The sequence below is a fragment of the Sus scrofa genome, chromosome 1, assembly GCF_000003025.6.
Source record: "Sus scrofa isolate TJ Tabasco breed Duroc chromosome 1, Sscrofa11.1, whole genome shotgun sequence".
Taxonomy (NCBI): Eukaryota; Metazoa; Chordata; class Mammalia; order Artiodactyla; family Suidae; genus Sus; species Sus scrofa.
The window spans coordinates 37,125,555-37,144,965 of NC_010443.5; the positions used below are offsets into that span (position 1 = coordinate 37,125,555).

A 19,411-nucleotide genomic window follows, 5' to 3' on the forward strand; every position below is an offset into this window, starting at 1 on the left:
CAAAGCATGGAAATACATTTTTAACACCTCTGACACCTTTTCTAAGGAGGATGAACTGCCAATCTAATGAACATGGAAACCGTTAATGTTCTTCAAACATTCATTTTTAGGCTTTTATCTTTTAGGCCTTCTCTTTTGTTCTTTAAGTCAATATCTGTCATTATAAGACATTCTCACAAAACGGTTTTGTTATCACTAAACTAAGGTAAACTGGAATCAAAAGGTTATATAAGAAAATAAACTCCCTTTATTTCACCCAAGCTTTTTTAATGACCCCCCCAAATGCACATGTTTATTTGGTGGTCTAAAAAAATATACCTGGCAAATCATTTCAAACAGATTGAAAATATTGAGACAGAAGTTTCTGCTGTGGCTCAATGGGTTAAGAATCTGACTGCAGCAGCTCAGGTTGCTGTGGAGGTACAGGTTTGATTCCAGGCCCATTGCCACGGGTTAAAGGATCTTGCACTGCCACAACTATGGCAGAGATTCAATCCCTGGCCCAGGAATTTCCGTATGCCACAGGTGTGGCTGTAAAGAAAAGGAAAGAAAATAATGAGACATATTTAACATTTCATATCTGTGAATGCAAAAAAAATCCCCCCAAAACTAAAAATCAAAAGTCCTTTGTGATGATACATTTGTCTTTTTAAAAAATAGGTCACAATTACATAAAACAAGTGTTTATCACTCAATCTCCTCTCACCACTGTAATGAAGCCCTGTCAATTTTATTTCCTGAATCTTTCTCAAATTCACCTTCTCTTCTTGGTATCTGCTCCCATGGAATGATTTCAGGGTTTCATCATCTCTCTGATTAAGCTTTTTTTTAAAATATAATTTATCATTCTTTGTTTTATTATGAAAATAATACATGTTCATGCTAGGAAATTTTGAAAATACAGAAAAGTAAAAAGAATAACAGTTAAATCCAGTGAAATGCCAACACTCAGAAGTAATCGATGTTTGGGGGAAAGAATGTAAACTAGGGGCAACTTCCCCAAGGGCAGAAGAATAAGGCAGTATGTCTCCCACCCCATCATGATTCTGAGCTTCCTACACATACTTTCCATAAAGGAATATTAAAGAGCTTATTTTGGAATCTCTTGGCTCTTTTTACATTAAAATTGTATGCAGTTGAAAGACACATGCACTCCTCATTTTTTTCCTACTCATATCCTAACAAGGAGTTCGCCAACTGAAGAAATCAGTAAGGTGATACTGCTAAAGAAAGCCTTTTTTAGTAGCTAAATAAAACTGTTTTCCTTTGAAGGAAACTGTTTTTCATTTACTAAAGGAAGTTCAGAGAAAGCCAGGGCCTGGAGCAAGCTCCTTTCTCTGTCTCTTCTATTGCTCATTGATATCCAGTGGAACACAACACCAAAAGGCACCAAGTGGAGGCAGGAAGTTTTCATTAGCACTAGAGGGAAAGCTTCATGAGGTCAGGGATTTGTCCAAGTTTGGTTTTTTATTTTTTTGTTTGTTTTTTTAGGGCCACACCTGCAACATATGGAAGTTTCCAGGCTAGGGGTAGAATCAGAGCTACAGCTGCCAGCCTACACCACAGCCACAGAAAACCCAGAATCTGAGCCATGTCTGTGACCTACACCACAGCTCACAATAACGCTGGACCCCCAACCCACTGAGTGAGGCCAGGGATTGAACCCATATCCTCATGGATCCTAGGCGGGTTTGCTAACCACTGAGCCATGACGGCAACTCCCTATCCACGTTTTGTTAAATGCCATACTCCTATGCATGGTAGACATCAGATAATAAATACTTTTTGAATAGGTAAATGGATGAATGAGGCATATGTTCTGATTTGTTTGAGATCCGTTCCCCTACAAACACGCCATTTCTCATTTTTATTTTTTTCTTTTTTTCTCTTGGTCTTGCCCACAGCATATGGAAGTTCCCAGGCCAGGGATCAATCCCACACCACAGCAGAAACCCCAGCCACTGCAGAGACAGCACCAGATCCTTAACTCTCTATGCCATAAGGGAACTCCATCACAGCTTTCTCTGATTGGCAACATGTTCTAAAAAATAAACTACCATCTCCTTATTTAGATACTTAAAAAGAAAATAAATTAGCCACATGTAATCGGAAATGCATTAAATAGTGGACTCATATCATTAATATTAAACCAATGGTTCTCTATAACTCTTTCCTTAATTGCAAAATTTGATGTCCATGTGTTTTTTTAAAAAGTGCTATAGACTTAAGTACCTAGCACACCATTGTCTAATGTGGAGGCCACTAACTAGCCACCTGTGGTTATTAAATTTAATAAAAATTAAATAAAATTTTTAAAATCAGTTCTTCATCTGCAAGAGCCATATTTTAAGAACTCAAGAGACTCAGGTGCTCGTGCACTGTACTGAACACATAGGTATAGAACACTTTCATCATCATAGAAAGTACAGGATGGTATTGACCTAGAGCTTCTGACTCAACAGTTAGCTTTATTAGTTAAGAGTCTAGAGTGAAGAGGGAAAATAGAGATCATTTCATATTTAAAGCTTATTGAGTATGCTCATAGAATATATCTATAAGAATGCAACAAAAAAATTGGTCAAGTGAGTTTCCAGCAAAAGAAAGGTAGTCACTGTGGGAAAAGAGTGAGAAAAATTACTTTTCACTGTGTTCTCTTTTGTATATTTTGGATTTTAAACCACATAAAACAGTCGGTACAAAAATTTTTTTAGGTATTTAATCTTTGAAGTCTCCTTCCCACAGTAATTTAGTATTGTCAGATATTTAAAACTGAGTTTTACTTAAACTCATATTGTCAGATTTTTTAAAACTGAGTTTTACTTAAAAAAAAAAAAAAAAAACGATTATGAAAAGATTGGAAGAGCTTTCTTCTGACAGCAACTCCTACTGAGTTGACCAGGGAACCAGGCACTGTGTTATGTACTTTACAAATATTATCCCACCCTCACAAAAGGCCAAGGAGATAGGCAATCTTATCTCCATGTTACAGGTAACAAAAGGAAGGCTGAGAAAAATCAGGGCCATTTTGCAAGGTCACAGGGTTTAGTTAAGTTGTGGAACAGGAATCACAATGGTCAAAGGGCCTCCCAGGACCTCTCCAAAAAATATCCTATGGCATATGTGCATATCCTGACTTTAAAATAAAATCCACTGGACTTTGGAAATTCTTTGAACTATTTTGGGGAAAATGGTTTGGCAATCTAGTGGGTTTCAATGGAGAGCAGGTTCACAGGAAGGAAAGAGTTAGATCTGGGCTTGGCTGTCTGGTAATCAGTTGTGACCTTCTTTGGAAATAAGATAAACTTTCCAGGACTTCTAAGGTAAACAAAAGCAAGGGGCTGACATGATTTTCAAGGTCCTGTCTGGCTTTAACAGTTGGCTGAGATTAAGAAATGTGCTAAAGCTATTTTTGAGCTTAAAAAAAAAAATCTTTTTTTTTTTTTTTAAACTAAACCTTCCTAAGAGTCTGCACGTCCCTATGCTCCCTCACATCTCATAATGTTTTCCCTCCACTGCAGAGCTTCCAGCCCTGGGAAAATCCAGAGGCCAAGAAAGAACACCCTTCACATACAAAAGATTAAAAGAAGAAAAAAAGCAAAGACACTCTGATCTACAATTTGGAGCTAATAACTCCATGAAGAAAAGTAGAAAATGTCAAAACTGATGAGCCATGGAGGCAATATAATCTTTTTTCTTTTAGTTTTTGGGGTTCTTTTTTTAAGCCTTTTTTCATTTTTTAATTTTCTTAAGCATACCGCTTAGTGGCTCATTTTATCCAGTTAGAGAAGAGAGGATGAGATTTGGTCTGTGGAACTCTAGAGAACACATTAAGAAATGAGAGAAAGTCACAGGGAAATAAACGTTAGTTCATATATCACTTTCTAATAGAGCAATACAATAACGGAATGGGCTGCCTCATAAAGAAGTGAACGCCCCATCACTGGAAGCATACAAGCAGGTCAGATCCAAGTTGTGGCCTCCCACATCACATGTAATAGCCCCGTCTATTTTTTTTTTTAATTGGGATATGTGACAGAAAACATTATATTAGTTGCAGGTATATAACATAATGACTCAATATATGTATATATTACAAAATGACCACTGTAAGTCTAGTTAACATCCATCACCACATACAGATACAATTTTTTTATTGTGATGAGAATTTTTAAGATCTACTCTCTTAGTGACCTGCAAAATATACAATATGGTATTATATGTTATTTTTATTTTTATTTTTTTGTCTTTTTAGGGCCACAGCTGTGACATAAAAGTTTCTAGGCAAGGGGTCAAATCAGAATTGTAACTGCCAGCCACAGCCACAGCCACAGCAATGCAAGATTTGAGCCACATCTGTGACCTACACCACAGTTTGCGGCAACACAGGATCCTTAACCCACTGAATGAGGCCAGGGATTGAACCCACATCCTCATGATACTAGCTGAGTTCTTACCCTGCTGAGCCACAATGGGAACCCCCTACAATACAGTATTATTAACTATAGCCACCATGCTGCAAATTACATCCCCAGAACTTATTTCAAAACTGGCAGTTTGTACCTTTTGATCATCCTCACCCATTTCACACACAATCTTTTTTTTTTTTTTTTGGCTTTTTGCCATTTCTTGGGCCGCTCCTGCGGCATATGGAGGTTCCCAGGCTAGGGGTCGAATCGGAGCCATAGCCACCAGCCTATGCCAGAGCCACAGCAATGCGGGATCTGAGCCATGTCTGCAACCTACACCACAGCTCATGGCCATGCCGGATCCTTAACCCACTGAGCAAGGCCAGGGATCGAACCCGCAACCTCATGGTTCCTAGTTGGATTTGTTAACCATTGAGCCACGAAGGGAACTCCCATAGTCTTCTTTAATATGAAGATTTTCCCTCAAATTGCTTCCGTAAGGAAATAAGAATTCTAACATAAAAGATGTCCATGTAATATTATTTCATTAAAAAATTATAGAACCGTATTACAGCATGACCCTATTTTTGTGAAATAGAACAAAACATAAAGGAAACCCCTCCAAGACCAACAACTATTCTATTCAGCTCTATGTGTTCACAGGTTTAGAAATTAAAGTCAGGACAGTGGTTGGTCAATGGGGAAGGAGCGAAGAGGAGCCACTTTTTGCTTTACCTTCAAATAATTTAGTGTTGCTACATTTTTTTGGTACAGCAAGCACATATATTACTTTTGTAATTATAAGACAAATATACTTTTAAAAACTAGACAACTGCAGCTATGACACCATTTCGCTAAATCACATTCAGGGGTTTATTCTATCCCAGCAAACTGGGGCGTTGCAGCCCCAACTCCCTTCTTTATCAAGGCAGAACTGGTCTGTGGCCCTCAGGGGACCTTCTCTCAGTTCTCGTTCTGAGTTGTTCCACCACAACCTTGTCACTGCATTGTCCTGATCTTCAGAGTCCAGGCTGTTTTTTCCTGGTTACTTAAACCTAACTCTTGCCATTTCTAGACTCAGGGAAATGGGGTGTTGCTGCGGACCACACCCGGGCTGTGGGCCAGAAACTCCGGGTTTGACTCTTCATTACTCTGTATTAGGTAAGTAACAAAATCTCAGCCTCAGGTTCCCTGTCTGTGAAACGGAAATGGCGACTCAGACAGGGTTTTTTGATGATTAAACTGAGTAGTATAGGGAAAGTTTACTTGCACAACCCCTGCCTGGTTCTCCGTAAGAGCTCAATAACCAGAGGTTACTACCTGGTTGGGCCACTGTTGCTGTCACTACTTGGGGACTTCTCAGGGACCAAAAAAAAAAAGAAGTAACAAAACAAGCAATAAAATACCACAAAAAAGGCATCTGAGAGATTCCAGACATTCTTCTCACTGGACATAAATATTAATTTTTGTTAACTGTTATAAATTAACAAGCACAAAGCTATTTTTTCTAGGAGAACACCACTTGTGGTATTCCCTTTCATTTTGTGACTTCACAAATGCAAGGTTAGTTTTCAGTTTCCACTACAAATTCCCAACTGGGATAAATGCCAAATAAAATCAAACTTAAAGCTGGGGGTGGGGTGAGGGTGGGGGAAATCACTGAAAAGGGAAAAAAAAAAAATTCCAAAACACTCACCTAATGAAAATTCTCTCTCAGAGTTATGATCAAATAAAACCAAAAAGTTTAGACATTTATTTGTAATCCCTGGAAAAATATGTAAATGTACCTGATCCCAGTGTCACCCTTTGAAATGTGCATGTATTTTTTTACTTTAAGTTTGATAATGAAATTCTCCCCACTCCAAGAGAATTCATCAGTACAAATGGAAACACTCTGGTTCCAAACAACCAATACAGTTAGAAAAAGAGATCCTTTGGCTTTCAATTCAACAACCAGCAATATGCCCATAGAAGTGAATAGACATAAGACAATTTCCCTTGGCCTCACAAAACAACTGCATTCCAACAAAGACTGCTAAACAGATTGCTAATCGGGGACACACCACAAAATATTCCCTTTTCCAGGACTTCTTTGGGCTATTTTAACAGTAAGGGAATCAGCAGATCTTAGGGAACTCTGGTCATCAGCATGCAAGTACCAGGAGTGGACGTCAACAAAGTGTCACACTCTCAGAGGAGCCTGGAGGTGGGTTCATAATGGACATTTCAGAGGACCTTACATGCTCCCCCCAGTACCAGGATGACAATGGCACTGCCACAAAAATGGATGCCCACTGTGTAGAATGTTTGCCTTGTATTTATGAAACAAGACAGGCTTTTGTTGCTATATAGATTGCCCATGTGGGAGTCTGGTTCCCTTTTCTAAAAATCAGGATGCTGAGTCACAGCCTAAAAAAGTTACAGGGAAATCAACAGCACCAACAATGGTAATATATACTTCGGCTATAAACTGAAGAGGGGAACCAGAAAAGGGAACTTGCTCCGTGAGATAAAGAGAATTGCCTTGTGTTCAGAGTAATCAGCAAAAGTCTTATGAATATAATATTTAAATCTTAGCAGTTTTACTGATTAGCAATCATGAATAAGCTGGTAAACACAGCAACCCAGAAGTCAACCAAAATCTGCAAATAGAAATTGAAAAAAAATTTTTAAAAATTTATTTTTGTAAATAGAAATGTTAAGAAATAACTACATATTGGGCAGTTTTTAAATCACCTTTTAAATAATTATAAATTCTTATTTATAATACTAATTTAATAAACCATATTAGGGTTTATTTAACTTAAGGGCATCAAACTAAGTCGCTGTCTTAGCTTCCTAGGGCTGCTGTTGTGAATTACCACAAACTTGGTAGCTTAAAACAACACACACAAGTATTCTCTTACAATTCTGAAGGTCAGAAGTCCGAAATCAGCTGCAAGGCCACACTCCCCGAAGAGGCTTTTTCCCTGCCTTTTCCAGCTGCAAGCCCCTTCCTCCATCTTCAAAGCCAGCAGCATAGGATCTGGTTTCAATGTCATACTGCATTCTTCTCTGCAGTCAGACCTCCCTCTGCCTCCTTCTTATATGGACACTGAGATTGCATTTAAGAAGTCTATCCAGATCATCCGGATAATTTCCCCAACTCATGAGCCTTAATCTTATCTCTCCAAGGTCTTTTAGCCAGAGTAGGTAACATTCCCAGGTCCCGGGGGATTAGAGCCTGGATAGCTCTGGGGGTCATTATTCAGCCTGCCACACTGGCTAAGTCAGCTTTTGTGTCATAAATAATCATAAACTGAGCAGCCTATTGCTGGAGTGCCTTAGTTTCCCATGTCTGAATGACTACGAGGCCTATGCAATGTATTGTCAATGTGACTTGAAAAAGTTCACTGCTGGCGATGACCGACAGTTAAGCACTTATTTCTCAAGGAAAAAAAGTTTACGCAGGACTATCCTGAAATCTAAAGGTGCAATGAAAATACTACAGACATAAACTCTAATGTTATGTGGGGTGACTGCAAAACAGCCTGTGGAGGGGGAGGTACTGGAAGGAAAATTTTTAATGGACATTGTCATATCTGATTACCTTAATCTTCACTGAAACTAGTTAGTCTCTGTTTATGATGACTTACAAAGCCAAGAAATCCTCCAAATATTTTTTCCTTTTACTAAAGCCCATTAGCATGCTCAGAAATCTTTTTTAAAAGTCAGTTAAATTGTTATAAATTTTTTTTATTTTTTATTTTTTGCTTTTTAGGGCCACCCCCTGGCGGTATATGGAGATTCCCAGGCTAGGGGTTGAATTGGAGCTACAGTCTATATCACAGCCACAGCAATGCCAGATCCAAGCTGCGTTTGAGACCTATACCACAGCTCAAGGCAGCACTGGATCCTTAACCCACTGAGCAAGGCCAGGGATAGAACCCGCATCCTTGTGGATCCTAGTCAGGTTTGTTAACTGCTGAACTACGAAGGGAACTCCTAAATATTTTTTAAAACATTTTTTACTCAAAATGAATCATATGCTCAGCCTCCCCAGTGACATTTACAGGCAATAGCACTGGGATATATATTTCAATAACAAAATATTTCAGTATAACAGCAACATAATTCAAGGACACACTTCTGAAGAAACAGAAAATTCTGATTTATTGAAGACAGCAAAACAAGCAACTAATTAAGGCATAGCTCCTTTGGAAACTTTCAAGCTGAAACACAAAAATGCCAGAGATGTTGTTCTCAGATTTTAACATAATTCCCTATGAACTGCTTAAAGTAGAAACATGGAAGGAAAATAAGCTTCTTTTAAAAAAACACAATCCTGAAAACAATCAATTTAGTATATAAATTAACATTCTTCTGAAGGCCTAGTGAGTGAGCTATAATATTTATGATCAGCAGACATGGTCTGCTGACAGAAAATAATTATGAGTGGCATAAAATTATAATATGCTCTAACAACTTCTCTCCCCCTTCCAGCCTTTAAAATATATTCTAATAATTTTTAACTGCTTTCAAACAACTTTAGACATACACATATACTTAGCCTTTTACGATAATGTCATTTCAGTGTCATAAACTAGACATGGCCTCATAACTCCTATCGTTATAGGTACTTGCAGAAAGAACAACCTTCTATGAGGCATAAAATTTTTCAAATTATTTTGGCAGATGCCCACAATTCAGCTGGTCTGCATCCAGTATGTAAATGTATTGTTTGCAATTAATATATACAAGTTGTGTCCTTGGGAAATGACATCGCTCAAAAATAGGATTTAGGAAAAGAATACTTAGGTGTTTTTTTGTTTGTTTGTTTGTTTGTTTGTCTTTTTTAGGGTCATACCCGTGGCATATGGAGGTTCCCAGGCTAGGGGCCCAATTAGAGCTGTAGCTGCCTGCCTACGCCACAGCCACAGCAATGCAGGATCCGAGCTGTGCCTGTGACCCACACCACAGCAATGCCAGATCCTTAACCCACTGAGACAGGCCAGGGATCGAACCCACATCCTCATGGATACTAGCGGGGTTTGTTAAAACCACTGAGCCATGATGGAACTCCAGAAAAATAATATTTAAAAAGTGAATGTATATATACATATATAAACTATATATATATATATATATGACTAAATCACTTTGCTGAACAGCAGAAGTTAGCACAACACTGTAAGTCAACTATACTTTAATAAAAAATTTAAAAAATAGGCCTTAGGGAGTGGGAGACTAGTAATACCTAATTTGAAATTATTCCCTCCTAAAATTAGAATAAAACTCTGGGCTAATTCATGTGTAAGGGTGAACCAAACAGATTTTTGAAGAAAAATCCTGGCCGTGCTTTCCTGTATCCGAGGGCCCATCTGTAGCGTAAAGATCTTCTGACCACATAGCAGTCTTGGTCATGACCTTCAAAAAACCTCATCAGTGGTCATCTCTCAAGTATAATAGTTTGTTCTTAACCAACCAAAAAAGAAGACCTGTGGTTTGATAAGAAATACTATTTGACCTTTTTCCTCCCTTGGTTTCTGGCATGGAATTCCCAGAATACTTGGTATCTCCTGAGAGATAAGAATGTCTTTGTATGCTAATCAGATAGCTCCTGGTCTGCATGGGGAGGAGCCTGGGAAGGGAGTGAGCCTAGATAGCTCCAAAATAAAGGCTGGTCACCTGAAGCACCAAGACTTGATTAGAATCTTGGAACTTTCAGCACCGCTCCCAGACCTCAGGAGAAAGGAGAGAGGAGAGGGCCTAGAGAGGAGTTCAATCACCAATGGCCAATGATCCAATCAATCATGCCCACCCAATGAAGCCTCTCTAAAAGCCCTTAAATGAGAGAGTTCAGAGAGCTTCCAGGCTGGTGAACACACTGGTATTCTAGGAGGTGGCACACCCACAGAGCACAGGGAAGCTCTCCTCATCCCCACCCGGATACTTTGCCCTATGCTTGTCTTCTGTCGCTCTGTTCCTGAGTTACAGCCTTTATAAAAAAAAAAAAAAAAAACTGGTAAAGTGTTTTCCTGAGTTCTATGAGTCATTCTAGCAAATTCAAAATCAAGAAGGGGAATCACAGGAACCCCCAAATTTGCAGCCAAGTTGGCTGTGTGTATGACTGACCAGGGATGTGGAACTGATAAGGAGCATCTGGAATGAGGGCAGTCTTGAGAAAATGAGCCCTTAAACCAGTGGAGTCTGACACTGACTCAAAGCTGTTGGTGTCAGAACTGAATTGCATAGTTGGACACCCAGCTCGTGCTGGAGAATCACAGAATACCAGATTCTAGACTTGGCCAGAGAGCCAATCTTGAGCACAGCAGAGAAGATGAGGTAAGGCTGACAAAGCCTTGTGTGAAAAACAGCCTTCCTTTGATGAGAGCTGGATGGCTGGACGCCTGCTGGCAAGTTCTGCTTGGGCCACAAGCATTTTCTAAAAATCCGAAAGACCAAATGATGAGCACTTAAAGTGGGGACATTTCACAATAAAATCTAGATTTCAGGCTCACCTTGAAGAATAAAAAGATGAACCAGTGATGGACTAGAGCCCCATGTGGCAAAAGAGGACAAAGCAGAGTGACAGCAGCCTCCCTGCCCTGAAAAGGCAAGTGCTGTCCAGTCACCAGTCTCTTCCTTCCATGCTGTGTTGTCACCCGCTCCCGCCACCTGAGCCTGGCAGCTACTACCTGTCATCCATTCATTGACATCACCGCTTTGGTCCCTAGGGTCACTCTTTGCATTTTTTGCTACAGAGAGCATAAAGTTTTATTCTTAGGTCAATTCAGATCATCAGGAAGCTGTAGTCTGGTGCTATAGTGTGTTGGCCTACTGTAGAATGTCTTTAACTGAGTCCTATTTTGGCATCATATCCTCTTTTCACTGACAGTCACTGCAATAAATTGCTTTTATGGATGTTAAAGATGGTAACACTACATTTTTTATTATTAGCACCACGCTCTAACCAACTGAGCTAACCCTGGCCACCTAACACTACATTTTTTAGTGTTCCTTTTATCTAAGATGTGAAGTCCTGATATATTATTTTAAAACTAAAGGTTAGGAAGGCCTTTGTCACCTAGGGAACTGGTATGTGCCCCACTCCTGATTAGGGATTGAACCTGTGTCCTGGTGCTGTAGAGACACTGCTAACCCCACTGCGCCACAGGGAGAACTCCCTGTATTAAGTTTTTTGAGTCACAGTTGGATGAATCCAGGGATGCAGGATCCACAGACACAGAAGGCTGACTGCATATTTATTGAAAAAAATATGCATATAAGTGGATCAAGCATGTTGTTTAAAAATCCATGTTGTTTAAAGGTCAACTGTAGTCCTGAGTCAACTCTACAACTAATAACATGCAGTTTTGCGTTCTGGTTTTCATCTCAATTTGTACATGCCCTAGCCTGAACTTTGCATTTTTAATTAGGATTTTACAGTTTTTTATAAGGGCAACAAAGAGAAAATATGTTAATATGTGGATAACTGCAACCCCATTCCTTGTGCTACCTCCAAAGGGAAACTCTGGGTTTGAGTCTCAGCTTTTTCCCATCCCCTAGTTCTGGGCTTATTGTCACAAATGTGAAAAATAAATAAATAAATAAGGAGAAAGGGATAAGTAGAGAACATACAGTGAGAGAAGAAAAGATACCTCTGAGTTCCTGTTGTGGCTCAGCGGTACGAACCCAGCTAGTATCCATGAGGACACAGGTTTGATCCCTGGCTTCACTCAGTGGGTTAAGGACCTGGTGTTGCTGTGAGCTGTGGTGTAGGTCACAGATGCCACTTGGATCTGTCATTGCTGTGACTGTGGTGTAGGCCAGCAGCTATGGCTCCGATTTGACCCCTGGCCTGGGAACTTCCATGTGTCGCATGTGTGGGCCTAAAAAGCAAAAAAAAAAAAAAAGAAGCGGGAAAGAAGGGGAAATTTTGAGGAGACCTTGTGGGTAGGTTTTAGGAAGAACAGAAAGTTAGGGAAATAGCTGACAACCATGTTAAAGTTCAGGGAGATGGGAGAGAAGATTTTTTTTTTTAAGTTCAATTATATATACTGCATTTACTCCATTCTTAGATGTTTTCTGAGACATGAAGTAAATTATTTGAATTATTTTCAATTCTTTTCACTGTCATACTTATTCCTTTGAATGTGACTTACTTTAGGACTGGACCAAAACAAGGCTGCTGGTACATATTTGGGTTATATATATGTAGTTTTTTAATAAGGCATCTCAAATCTCTATGGAATAAGATGGAACATGAATGAATGGACAGATAAAAAATGAAAAAAATCTCAGTCCTGGAATGATAAAGCAGACTAATTATAAGTTGAGATCTATGTCAAATTTCACAAATTGATAAAAGCCTTGAATCCCACCACGTCCCGTGGACTAAAAGGGACTAATACTGCAAGGGAGGTTGTTTCACACCTTTACAATGACAGACATCAAACTCCACCCAACGCCAATCTCCCAATTTAAAGAATATACGATGCTTTGAGGGAGACACCTAACAACTTCCCCACCAGTCGAACACTTACCCATTTCCCCAAATAAAAAAAGGACTTTCCTATCATTAACTCTTCTTCATACCTACAATGTCCCAGAGCACAATGAAGTAAAACAAATTTCATGATATGCCACTAACTGAGTAATCAAGCCACCCTCTCCTAGAGCAGTCCTTCCCAAGAAACTTCCACTGTTATTTCGTTACATTTTTCTTTTTTTTTTTTTTTTTTTTTTTGTCTTTTTGCTATTTCTTTGGGCCGCTCCCGCGGCATATGGAGATTCCCAGGCTAGGGGTTGAATCAGAGCTGTAGCCACTGGCCTACACCGGAGCCACAGCAACGCGGGATCCGAGCTGCGTCTGCAACCTACACCACAGCTCACGGCAACGCCAGATCGTTAACCCACTGAGCAAGGGCAGGGACCGAACCCGCAACCTCATGGTTCCTAGTCAGATTCGTTAACCACTGCACCACGACGGGAACTCCTACATTTTCTTTTAAGGCAAGGTAATCTAAGATAGATGTACATTTGTTTTTTTGTTTTTTTTGTTTTGTTTTGTTTTGTTTTTTTCAATGATTGAGAATTCCACGATGGAAACTCCCTTTTTATTTATTTATTTATTTATTTATTTAGTCTTCTATCTTTTCTAGGGCTGCACCCGCAGCATATGGAGGTTCCCAGGCTAGGGGTCGAATCAGAGCTGTAGACGCTGGTCTATCCCAGAGCCACAGCCACGCGGGATCCGAGCCACGTCTGTAACCTACACCACAGCTCACAGCAATGCCAGATCCTTTACCCACTGAGTGAGGCCAGGGATCGAACCCACAACCTCATGGTTCCTAGTTGGATTTGTTAACCACTGCGTCATGACAGGAACTCCAGATGTGCGTTTGTTTATGTAGTTTTAAATGTTCTGCTCTGAGAAATTCCTTTTAATTTTCATATACATCATAGAACTCTTTTACTGCTTTAAAATCTTAAAACAATAACCATTCAAATTTCCTATGGATTTGTATGCTCCTGCACTAAGCTATAAGAAAACTCAGCTGGGAGTTCCCGTCCTGGCGCAGCGGAAACAAATCTGACTAGAAACCATGAGGTTGCGGGTTCTATCCCTGGACTCGCTCAGTGGATCAGTTGGTACCAGCACTGGTGTGAGCTGTGGTGTAGGTCACAGATGTGGCTCAGGTCCCACGTTGCTGTGGCTGTGGCCAGCAGTTACAGCTCCGATTAGACCCCTACCTAGCCCAGGAAACTTCCTATGCCTCGGGTGCGGCTCTTAAAAAAAAAAGAAAAAAGAAAGAAAACTCAGCTGGACTTTATTTTGGCTCAGATTGAAGAAAGTGTCTGAACAAAACCAAAATGTAACGATACCAGTATTTTATAAAACAAAGGAAAATAAATATGTTTTTAAATGTCGCTAAGATTGTCTGCAAGGAATATATTAGGTACAGTTCAAATCAAAGTCATATAAAAGAGTTTTATTGCTGTTTATATGGATTAGGGCAAAGAAACTCCAATCAATCAGTAAAAAGCAAGGCTCAATATTTAACCCAGTATACAAATTACAATTTCCAGCAACATGGGCAAAAACTAAAATTCAGCACTTAACTATTATATCCATAGTAAAACTACTAGACACAGAAAAATAAGGTGTTTATAGTTCTCTTATGGCTCAGCAGGTTAAGGATCTGGTGTTATCACTGCTGTGGCTCTAGTTACAGCTATGGCGTGGGTTTAATTCCTGACCCAGGAACTTCAATGTGCCACAGGTATAGTAAAAACAAAACAAAACAAAACAAAAAAAAAACCCCACACATATAAGGTGTTCTTCATATATACGTGTGTGCGTACATATATATATATATAATCTTTTTTATGGCTGTTCCAGCGGCATATGGAAGTTTCCAGGCTAGGAGTCGAATCGGAGCTACAGCTGCCAGCCTACACACAGCCACAGAAAAACCAGATCCAAGCCTCGTCTGCAACCTATACCTCAGCTCACAGCAATGCCGGATCCTTAACCCACCTCATCAATATATATCAATTCCTCTATATTCAGATACTGTTTTAGGGGACTTGTGATATTAAAGAAAGCAAGAATTGAGTTTTCAGAATTCTACATATAACTGTCAAAATATTTAAAATTTTAAAATGGTAAAATAACAATAATTTAAAATAATAGTTACCTAAGCTAATAAAGAAGTGTCTTTTCCAGAGTTCCCGTCATGACTTAGCAGTAACAAACCCGACTAGTATCCGTAAGGATGCAGGCCTTGCTCAGTGGATTAAGGATCTGGCATTGCCATGAGCTGTAGGTTGCAGATGTGGTTTGGACCCTGTGCTGCTGTGGCTGAGTAGGCTGGTGGCAGCAGCTCTGATTTGACCCTTAGCCTAAGAACTTCCATATGCCACAGGAGCAGCCCTAAAAAAGAAAAAAAAAAAAAAAAAAAAAAAGAAGAAGAAGAAAAAGAAGCATCTTTTCTATTTTGTTTTTCAAGAAGCACAAATCATAAAATTTCAGGTAAGAAACTCCTTAAAAGACATTTCATTGAATTATCCAATGATGAACTCTTTTATTTCTAGCCTCTTTCAAAACAGTGCCTAGAAATTCACCAAGATTCAACATATATCATTCCTCTTTTTAAAAACTTCAACCCCAGTGCCCGGTTCAGGGTCTGACACACCACAGATAATTGTAGTAGGCTTTTGTTGACCTCCCTACAATCTTTTCCTCCTTCTTTTGCCATCAAAGACCAATTTTCAATAAATACACCCTTCCTCCACTTTTAATACCATATCGGGTAGGGGTCCACCCCAGCTCCATTGATGAAAAATGCAGTTGACTCATGAACAATACAGGTTAGAACTGCTATGGGTCCACTCCTATGGGGATTTTTTCCAACAGTAAATACTATGGTATTACTGATCCAAAGTTGGTTGAACCATGGATATAGCAGAATCGCAGATTTCAACCCACATAAGTCATATGTGGGTTTTTGACTACTTGGAAGGTTGGGGCCCTTACTCTTGTGTTGGTCAAGGGTCAACTGCATTTGACCCAGCCCAGTCAAAGCACTGAGGACCCCCTACCCAGCTGCAGTGAATCCTCCAAGAACCAGTACATGATCTAAGCTGGTCCAATCAGAGTGAGTCTCAGGACTCCCATGAACTATCAGTAACACACTCACTTTGCCCACTGTTGCACAGGGGAAATCCTGTGTTGTCAGTGTTTGCCAAGAAGGAAGACAAAAGAATGGAAGAGCTTAGGGAGTTCCCATTGTGGCTCAGGGGTTTATGAACGATTAGTATCCTTGAGGATGCAGGTTCAATCCCTGGCCTGGCTCGGTGGGTTAATGATCCAGCGTTGCTGTGAGCTGTGGTGTAGTCTGCAGACACAGCTCAGATCCCATGTTGCTATGGGTGTGGTGTGGGCTGGCAGATACAGCTCCAATTTGACCCCTACCATGGAAACTTCCATATGCCTCTGGTGCAGCCCAAAAAAGAAAAAAGAAAAAAAAAAAAAAGAAGAAGAAGAAGGGAAGAGATTATATACAGAGAAACTGAGTCATGATGACATTCTTTGGGCCCCAAATCCCAGTATTCCTTAATCCCAGGACTTTTAATTTATGGATGCCAGTAAATCCCCCAACTCCTTTTTCTCCCCTAGGGTGGTCTGATCTGTTTTCTGTTACTACATGCATGCATGCACCCCCGCCCCCAAGAGAGTCCAGACTACTATATAAATTTACACGTGAATGACCAAAACATGTGGACTAGCTAAGCTGAGGTTGAATGGCAGCTGGGAAGTTGGCCACTTTCATCATGTGACAATAAAATGGATGCCTGCTGTATCTTAAAACTACATTGTGTGTCTATCAGGACTGCATTATTAGGGGACTTAAGAGAATTTTTAGGATTCTGGAGTAAACTGTATACTTATTTAGCCTTTAGTAAGGTCTTACAAAAGACCAGTTTGGACTGTAACTGACCTGCTAAAAGTAGGGCCAGATGAAAACACAATTCTGAGCAGAAAAAACCTTGGTTTGTTGTTTGCAATAACTGTGGGTCCAGTGACCTAGAGTCTTATACAGGTGGAAAGGCCAAATTATCTGCTCCAAACTGAAGTTAGTACAAGGAAAGTAGGGGACTTTGCTGTCCTGAGATGAGGATTTGTGAGAAGCTGATCTTTCTCAGGCCCCTCCCAAACATCTCCATGTATTCCCAGACACACATGATGATGGCTGCACTGCACAGATGAAGTGAGACGATAGTTCAGGGCTCCTAAGAAGGTAATCAGTAGTGCCTCCCCACCTCAGGCCACTGCCCTGAAGCAGAGACCCAGAGGGCAGCACTCCTCTCAAAACTGTGGAGAGGGGGTTAGTGCCTTCCCATGGTGGAGAAACCAAATTCCATTTCCATCCAAAGACCACGGCTCCCCTAAGTCTATGGTTCTGGTTCCCAGCTATGGTGTATGGCCAGAATGAAAGCCTGCTAAATTTTTTAAATGGAATTGCATTGCCAGAAAAAAAATAAACACCCTGATTTGTCAAACAAAATGGACTTGTAATTGATCAGCTTCCAAAGGAATCCCTTGGTCCCCAAATCTATGCCATCAGAAGACAGCCACTGGAGAAATCCAGCTCCCAGAAGATTCATCCCCCATGTTGCCAAAACAGTGGACAAAGTAAGTGGCTTGAGCAGAACTGGGGCTGCCCTAAGGCTGCCCAGGGAACTGATCCACTGCCAGAGCAGCAGAACCTGCCGTTCCTGCTCAGCAAGACGGGCTGGTGCAGCAGACCCCTGGCCACTGTGTACTCCTCCCCAGGCTCCCTTCCCAAAGCGGAGTTTTTCACTTCAGCCCCATCAGGGCGCCTCTGAGGCTGACAACTAGGTGAGATCCCTCCTACCCAGGAAGATGTGAGGCTGGCACTCAGGCTGTCTTCCTGTCACCATAGAATGAGGGTCTAGAGCCACTACAGCAACTCAGTGTGGAGTCTGAGAATGACGAGGAAACAGCTGAGAGATGTTGTGTACGAACCCAGAAGTCCTTTCTTAATGTCCTATTTACTTGTTGAGATTTTTTTTTCCATGTGCATGAAAAGGAACACTAACTGAACAATGATTCCTTATAAATAAATAAATGGCATTTATAAAGTTCTTCACTAGGCCAAATGCCAGAATCTGCCTCTGAAGTTTCCATCCATTGGTTTGGCTTCTCATCTGTACCACAAAGAACTGAGATTTCTGCTCCTTGTTGTGTCACGCTTTCAAAATGTGAGACAGAGAGCTCACCCACTCTCACATCAAGTTTTTTTTTTCCTTATTCATCTGGCTAAACACCTCCAGTCCCTTCCACTTCTCTTCACACAAGATATGTAAGTGCTCCTGTTACACTCATTGCTCTCAAATGAACATGGTCCAGTGCCTGCAGTATCTTATCCAGGGCTGGAGCAGGCAGGCATGAAACTCTATTACCCACTCCTCAAGGTGACACTAGCTGTTTAGCGATGTTACAGCACACTGTCGAGGGTGGAACAGCCTCTTGGTAAATACTGATGACTGGATAGGTAAAAAAGGAGAAGGGGAGAAAATGAAGGAGAGGAGTTCCCTCTGTGCAGGGGGTTAAGAATGAAGGAGAGGAGTTCCCTCTGTGCAGGGGGTTAAGAATCCAACTGCCATGGCTCTGGTGGTTGTGGAGGCACAGGTTCGGTCCCTGGCCAGCACAATGTGTTAAAAAATCCAGTGTTGGAGTTCCCCTTATGGCTCAGGAGGTTAAGAACCTGACTAGTATGCATGAAGATGTAGGTTCGATCCCTGGTCTCGTTCAGTGGGTTAAGAAGGTGGAGGTGCTGCAAGCTGCAGCAAAGGTTGCATATGTGGCTTGGATCCCGTGTTGCCGTGGCTGTGGTGCAGGCCGGCAGCTGCAGCTCTGATTCGACCACTAGCCTGGGAATTTCCATATGCTACAAGTATGGCCCTAAAAAGAAAAAAGAAGAAAGAAAAAAAAATTCTAGTGTTGTGGCAGCAATAGTTTGAATTCAATCCATGGCCCAGGAACCGCAGGTGTCACCACTAAAAAGAAGAAAGAAAGGAAGGAAGGAGAGAAAGAAGAGAGAAAAATAAGAAAGACATAAAATGAGGAAAGAAAGACAAAAAGAGGAGTTCCCATTTTGGCTCAGTGGTAACAACTCGACTAGAATCCATGAGGACACATGTTTAATTCCTGGCCTTGCTTAGTGGATTAAGGATCCAGCATTGTGCTCAGATCTGGTATTGTTCCACTTGCTGGAACAGAAAAAAAAAAAAAAAAAAGGAAAGAAAGACACAAAGACAGGAAAGGGGAAGGAAGGGAGAAGGTGAATAGACCGAGATGTCCCCAAAGTAGCAGAATAGTAGCATCCTACAAAAACACTGCTTGTGGGAGTTCATTCAAACTGTGGCAAAAATTTTTAGATGGCAATTTGGAGTAAATTTCAAAATTTTAACTGTACATAGGTTTTAATCACTGC

General features: G+C 40.6%; 1 protein-coding gene across 12 annotated transcripts in view; it reads right to left on the reverse strand.

The window, feature by feature from the left end:
- Positions 1 to 19,411, reverse strand: part of NCOA7 (nuclear receptor coactivator 7) — a 150,911-nt gene that overhangs the window by 81,752 nt on the left and 49,748 nt on the right. The window contains exon 1 of one of the 12 annotated variants that reach the window (XM_005659212.3): positions 7,313 to 8,101. The exons of the other annotated variants lie outside the window; for them this stretch is intronic. The gene's annotated coding sequence lies outside the window, so the exon portion shown is untranslated. Of the gene's footprint in view, positions 1 to 7,312; positions 8,102 to 19,411 lie in introns of those variants that run through there. 12 annotated transcript variants of the gene reach the window in all.